General features: G+C 41.3%; 1 protein-coding gene across 1 annotated transcript in view; it reads right to left on the reverse strand.

Moving 5' to 3' along the window:
- The window catches only part of PCSK5 (proprotein convertase subtilisin/kexin type 5), a 324,200-nt gene that overhangs the window by 186,966 nt on the left and 129,431 nt on the right, over window positions 1-7,803 (reverse strand). The gene's annotated exons all lie outside the window — the stretch shown is intronic.

The raw sequence follows: 7,803 nt of genomic DNA on the forward strand, positions 1-7,803 counted from the left end.
CTTTCCCTTACTGCAATTTCCATCTGCTTTAGAGACCTCAGGAATTCGTGAGCTTGTTTTTTAAATAAGAAATTTAAATTGAGGCAACGATCAATTATTCATGTCAATAGTGCAGTGGCTTAGCACAAATTAAACCCAAACCTTACTGTAACCTACAGCATCAGACCCTTTATCAAAACTGGTACCGTGAGCCCCAAGAGATTATGTCCCCAAATCCTTGAGGAGAACACGTTGAAACTGACAAAGGAAACAACAAAGGGCTTGAAGGCTGCATTATCATGATTATGAGCCCTGGAATAATTAATACAGTATTTTATAAAAATAAATACTTACACTTCAGGTGTCAGGTATAGAGGAATTTGAGGTTAGATAACCATTTTCTGTATTTACTCAGCTCTCATTAAATAATAAATAAACAGCCGTTAAGACAACTCCTATGGACATAGTTATTTTCTTTCTTAGATGTGTCTGCGCTCTTGTATACTGGGTATAAAAACTTATTCCAGAGACTTATATCTTAGTATTAAAAGATGTATTCAAGGAACTTACATAGAGAAGCAGACAGGATTTGGGGAACCCTGCAGGACTTGCGGGGTTCCCCAAAGGTGCCACACTTGTTCAACCTTCCACCGTCTGCACCTGCATAATTCCTTCTTTCTCTGCCACTCATGTCACTTCCCCTGTGAAGCCTTCTCTCCCGAGTTGGATGTCCTCCAGTGAGTTTTCACAGCAACTGAGAACTTACTTCTTTTATAAAAACCTTCGCTATTGTAAATGGGATCACGTGTACCAAGATAGGGAATAGAGAGGCAAGGAAAGACGCCTGGAAGATGCAAGGAAGAATGCAGCATTTTGGACAAGCAACACTGGGAAACCCCTGGATCTAAGAAGCCCTGGGGAGGAAGTGGTCATTGAATCCACAAATGGCAATCCTTAGGAGGTCAGCCTTAGGGCCACCTAAGGGGAGTTATGATCTTTTGGGATGCAGCTAACCCCCAGTGGCTCAGCAAGGAGGGAACAGAGAACAAATACCTTTTCTTTACCCTTCTGCATCCCACTGATGTCCTGCTTGAGTGTTCCATTGGCCAAACCCAATGGGAAGCCAGAGGGCAAGGGAGTCCCTTAATGCAGTCCTCAGAGGTCAGCTTTCTGGGGTACAGAGCAGGGTAGAGGGTAAAAAAATAAAGCTATCCAGCACAAGGTCCATTATATATAACACCATTTAATAGTTACTACTTTGGGACACATTTCGCTAATTCATCTAGACAAGCCAGTCAAGGTAGATACTCTTGTAACTTTTGTATGACTGAACAGACATTTCATAACACAAACTAAACTGGAAAACATCTTCTCAGCATCTTTCCTTGCCTCTCTATTCCCTATCTTGGTATATGTAACCCTATTTACAAAAGCTAAGGTTTTTTTTTTTTTTTTTTTTTTTTTTGCGGTACGTGGGCCTCTCACTGTTGTGGCCTCTCCCGTTGAGGAGCACAGGCTCCGGACGCGCAGGCTCAGTGGCCATGGCTCACGGGCCCAGCCGCTCCGCGGCATGTGGGATCCTCCCGGACCGGGGCACGAACCCGTGTCCGCCTGCATCGGCAGGCGGACTCTCAACCACTGCGCCACCAGGGAAACCCCTAATAGCGAAGGTTTCTATAAAAGAAGTAAGTTCGCAGATGCTGTGAAAACTCACTGGAGGGCATCCAACTCGGATGCAGGAGGTGAGAGAAGGCTTCACAGGGGAAGTGACATGAGTGGCAGAGAAAGAAGGAATTATGCAGGTGCAGACGGTGGAAGGTTGAACAAGTGTGGCACCTCTGGGGAACCCCGCAAGTCCTGCAGGGTAGATAAATAAAGTTGGGGGAAGTGGTGGACAGAGAGCAGGGCAGACTTGAGGGAAGAGTGGGGTCATGAAGGGTTTTGTATTTTAACAAAATTTCAAGATATTACAAGATTTTAATATTCTTATTTTGGTTCTAAAATATCACTTGGGCAGCAGGATGGGTTTGAGACTGGAGACAGGGAAACCATCTAGGAGATTTTTCAAGGAGGATGGTGAGAGAAGGGGATTAGACTAACAGAAGGCTAGTGTGGATGGATGGAATGGGGGAGTCTCTGGAGAGCTATTAAAGAGAAGGATTTAAATGATGAGGATGGTCAGGACTTGTGACTACCAGCTGGTGAGGGAAGGGACGGGCTGGCTGGCTTCTGGTCGGAGAGAAGCCATTTCCTATTGTTACTCAACTTTCTGCGAGGCGCCAGACCGAGCCCACTTCCCAGAACCTAGAAGATGGTCCAAAATGTTACTTATCTCAACATATTACATTATGAATCTATGGGATAGAAACAAATTTTCTACAATATTTGTTGCAGGTTCTTTCATGGACATAAAATCTATAGCTGTATATGAAAAGGATCAGATACTTTTCACAATTGTCTCTTTTGTACACATTTGGCCTCTGGTACATACATTTGTAGTCAGCATTATATAAATTCATGCGCTAATCACTGATCAAGTAACTACTATATAGTACATTGTAGTGTTATTTTGCGAAAGGATTAGGGGAGATTTTTCAAAAATATATGGAAAAAACAAATCAGCCTCTGATAATGGCCTCACTTCTTTTTTGGTAGGTTTTGTCTGAGCTACCTAGCTATAGGATAGTTTTATCTGAACATGTTTGGCTGAATGCTGGGTATGAAGAAATAGTGCTTCTATCTGTTAAGGTGGTAGATTTAAAGTGTGGTTTTCTCTCTAGTATTGAGTTAAAATAGTTCCTGTATAGGTAGACAACACTGCCTACATTTAACGGTTTTGCTTTGCAACGCTATTTCCTGACAATAGTTCTCATCCGCAGGGATGAGAAAGAAAAGGCCACACAACATGGCGACATTGTAAAAACCAGAAATGGGGCTTCCCTGGTGGCGCAGCGGTTGAGAGTCCGCCTGCCGATGCAGGGGACACGGGTTCGTGCCCCGGTCCAGGAGGATCCCACATGCCGGAGGGGCTGGGCCCGTGAGCCATGACCGCTGAGCCTGCGCGTCCGGAGCCTGTGCTCCGCAACGGGAGAGGCCGCGGCAGTGAGAGGCCCGCATACTGCAAAACAAACAAACAAATAAAAACCAGAAATGATGTGTGAAAAGGACACTAAAGATGAGCAGAAGTGTATTTCCATCCACCCTGGTTAAATCTTCGGCGAAACAGAGAAAAGCAACAGAAATGAAAAATCCATTCCTTTTGGAAATGAGTCTTTAACCTATAGGTTGGTTTGTTTTGAAAGGGAATTAGATTCTGGGCCCACATATCACACATTCAAGATACACAGTGTGGTCTCATCTCCCACTAAATATGTTGCTATGACTCAAGCACAGGGAATATTTAAAAAGAAGCAACCTGGGGAAGGAAAAATCTAACTCAGACATCAATAATTCATTATCGGAAATGGGAGCAGTAGTATGAAATGCCAGGAGACTTTCATTTATAGGAAGGTGTTTTCTATTTTAAGCCTAGAATAATGCAGTCAGCTTTCTTCTACAAGTTAATACGAATGGAGGCAAAGCGGAATGGGAGAGCAGGTTTTATGGTCTCCCCTAATAACGCTATTTCTCTAGCATCTTTTTTTAGGTTTGACACACCACCATCTGGGGACTTGAAAAAACGATAAGAAAAGGATTTTTATAAGTTTTTTTACTTCAGAGGTGATTTTCTTCACCCCAAAGCTTCAGTGCTAGGAACGTAATCGGGTAAATCTGAGAGATGTGATCTGCATAAAGTTTTGAGGGTGCATTGTCTCTTAGTAGAGTCATCCCTCAGTATCCACGGGACATTGGTTCCAGGCCCCCCCTGCAGATACCAAACTCCGTGGAAACTCAAGTCCCTTATACAAAATGACACAGTTCAGTTAACCCTCCGTATCCTCAGGTTCCACACCTACGGTTAGGAAGAGCCAACTATAGGACCCGAAACCCTTCAGGTTATGGCTTCTTACTAAGTCGTCTCCTAATTCAACCTATTAGTTAGTAGCCTATATTATTGCATCATTGTATCCCCCAAGCATTTAGCACAGAGCCATTCACAAAAGTAGCGTCTTAATGAGTACCTGCTGAATGAATGAACAAGTGCACCCAGGTGTAAATAATTCCGACATGCTCTGAAGCTTACTGGTCAGGCTGTACAATGAGGAGGTGCTTGTACAGCATATGCCTCAACTTTTTCATTCAGGCAATGTTTCGAAATTCCTCCCCCTCACTAACTCACTTCAAATTCAAGGACTCATGGTCCACTGAAGGGAGACAGAGTATTGGAATTAAAGAAAAGCAGATTTACTGTAGACCAAATGAGCCACAGTTCCCAGCCCCTGAAGAAGCAGAAAACATATCTAAACCTCTAACCTTGGAAATAAACAAAGAGTTCCAAGGCTTACTTGAAATGTGAAATGTTCATATGCACAGATATTTTGAGATAATTATAATTTTTAACTGATTATTTATCGAGAACTGGATTTAGGAATTGAACACATAATAACAGCTATAATTACCTAGTGCCTATTAGATAGCCAGCCCTATGCTTGGTGTTTTACATATTTTATTGCTAATCTTTGGAAGTATTATTATGCCCGTTTTAGATATTTTTTAAAAAACTAAAGCTCAGAACAGTTAGGCCTAAAGACCATAAAGCTATTAAGGTGAGCCAAGGATAAAAGTCAACTCTCTTAAACTACACACCACTCTTTATTTCCTGATGCCAAATGACTTCTATTGAAACAGAATTAACTATCTGTGGATCCACACTTAAAGAAAGATCCATCAATCATATTTATAATTATGGTCTAATGAGCAGAGAGGATATTTTAACCCTAAATGTCTGAATACATGCTTGTGGTTGGCCAAGAAAAAATTGGGCAGCAGTACTGATAGGAGATAAAGGGACATCTGATGCCCCAGGTGACTGTCGATTTTCATAAAACAGAGGTTGGAGTGGTGGTGTTGCCCCTCTGAAAATGCCCTATTTCACTGTCAAGGCTACAAACTAAGCACACATCCAGAACAATGCCTGTGTCCTCCAACACTCAAACCCACACTGCACTCAATGAACCATGAACAGTACTTAGAATGAGTCAAAGCAGGACACACTAGAATACCCCAGAGGAAGCGGGATGGTAGTGACTCTTCCTGAACAAAAGTCTTGGGGAGCTGCCAAGTTGGAAAGGAATCCTCACAAAGGATACAGTTTTTAAAAGGCAGCCTGTAAAAAGCCATCAAAGCCAACACTCAAAGAATTGTCTTCACACACAGCCTTTGCAGTTAGCACTGTCAGTCACAGGACAGATAGGCCCTTGGAGAACAGTCACCATTACCACTGAGTTTCGATGCAAAAGTCACCACATGTAGATTCAGACAGAACTGGCTACAGAGCACAATACATTTTCAGTTTCCACCTACAGCCCCTCTTGTCCCTTCATACCCTGTACAAGGATACTGTGGGTGTTAACTTGATCTCGACTTTCCTCTAGCTTTCCTGTTTATCTTTTCCCTATACACACAAATGTTGATGGGATAACTTTAGCCAACAGATATGGTACAATCAGTTCTACTATCATGCTTGCCTTGAAAACACAAATTTCTTCCAATAACATTGATATATTAGAGAGTGATTTGAGTATAATGGGCAATTTCCATTTGTTTATGCACAACTTTGTCCCAGAAACTCTAGGTGACTGCAGAAAACATACCTAGTTGCACTGAGCACTGTAGGAATGCACGAAACACACAGAGCTGCACACCTTAGGAGCACAATGATCCACATGTGTCTACATCTGGTGCTGTCACTTCCTCTTTGACCTCAGATAACCCTCCTCCCACTTCAGAATAACTTGCAAGCTGTCATGCTTCCAAAAACCATCCTGGAGGGTATCCTCCACTCTGCTTATTTTCCCCCTTCCTCCCAGCCTATTTTGTTATTTTCCTCTCTACTCTCTGTTCTACTTCAAAGTTTTCACCTTTATCTCTTTTTCCTTCCTCTTTTTTTTCTTGCACACAGAGTGGCAGGCATGTGAGTAGAAGCAGATGCAATGGGTACACACTTCCATAAGCAAATTTCACGTCTTATTCAAGATGAAGTGCCAGGAGGGGCAGTACAGGTGTCAGGGAGTGGGAGATACAAACTACTGGGTGTAAGGCTACAAGGATGCATTGTACAACAGGGGGAATATCGCCAAGATTTTGTAAAAACTGTAAATGGAGTGTAACCTTGATAAATTGTATAAAAAATTAAAAAAGAACAGTGCAGCTTAAGAAGTCAGTGTCACAAGAGAATTGTATTATAAACATACTAGTTAGAATTTAATTTCATAATGATAAGACACAGATTAAGTATAAAATTGATGGAAATGGACTTTGAGCCCAGCCTAGCTATGAATCATATCCTTACGATTTTGAAGGATCAGACTGGCACGCAGTCTCGAGCCTTCTTTATGACAGGATGTGAAAGGTCAGCTCAGCCCTCTGTATTCTCCAAGTATTTTGGTCAATAATTCAGCCTTTCTTCCTCTCGAATTTACTGTTATTGAAACCAATTATCTCCAGTTACAACTCATTTAAATGACAGATACTTGGATCATTTTCCTTTTCATTACCACAAGGGCTCTGGCCTTGTGTATAATATGCAGAGCAAGAGCTTGTAAACAAACCACTTGAGTTTGATTCTTTGGGTCCTAACTTCTTCATCACTTATTACCTGTTTAACGCTTATCCACTTGACCTGTCTGAGCCTTTTTTTTTCCTTCACATCTAAGGGCTGAATTTAAAAAAAGATCATTCCCCGGTGGCGCAGTGGTTGAGAGTCCACCTGCCAATGCAGGAGATGCGGGTTCGTGCCCCGGTCCGGGAAGATCCCACATGCCGCGGAGCGGCTGGGCCCGTGAGCCATGGCCGCTGAGCCTGCGCGTCCGGAGCCTGTGCTCCGCAACGGGAGAGGCCACAACAGCGAGAGGCCCGCGTACCACAAAAAAATAAAAAAATAAAAAAAATAAATAAAAAAAAATAAAAATAAAAAAAGATCATTTAAAAAAGGACTTTTTTGAATTTAAAAAATTTAAAAAACGATTAAGTGCCACATTTTTTATAGTTTTATAAATTTCTTAACCACTTAACATGAATAAAGTGTTAACATGAATAATTTTTAATAGGTCCCTATCATTTTTCCGTGCGTCACTGATGAAGCTTCTAAGCTTTTCCTATTACTCTATGGTTTTAGACTTTGCAGAGTGCAAGTATTTCTAGGAGTATATGTGTCACACTAGAGTAGAATGGACTGGAGAGTAAGATTTATCGGTGACCTTTTAAGTATGGAAGTTTCAAGTTTCTTCTTCAGTGTTTCATGCTAGTTTGCAAATTAGGTTAAATAAATTAGCTCACATTGTCTCAAATTATAACCCTTTGTGTGAAATTGACCATAACTTTAAACAGTGTAATCTAGACAGTAATGACCAGGCTTGAAAGAAAATGATCCCGTTTACTTTAGGTCCCTTTCTCTTTTTGTTTGGAAAGTTCTGGAAAATTCTATCTACATCAATTTGTATACTAATGCTTTCACCACTGAATTTAATTTATAATATTGACCCATTAATATTAAAAACCAGCATATTTTTCACAGTAACTTTTTTGAGGCTTCTTTGTAAATGGTAAGAAGAGGGGGGAAAAAAAAAAGAAAAACCCATGTACAGTCACAATGATCTAGGCTGCACTGGTTTTATCTAAACTTATTGACTTACTTAAATAATACCAGCTGAGAAACTTTTCCCT

Source organism: Lipotes vexillifer, unplaced genomic scaffold, assembly GCF_000442215.2.
Source record: "Lipotes vexillifer unplaced genomic scaffold, Lipotes_vexillifer_v1.1 scaffold204, whole genome shotgun sequence".
NCBI lineage: Eukaryota > Metazoa > Chordata > Mammalia > Artiodactyla > Lipotidae > Lipotes > Lipotes vexillifer.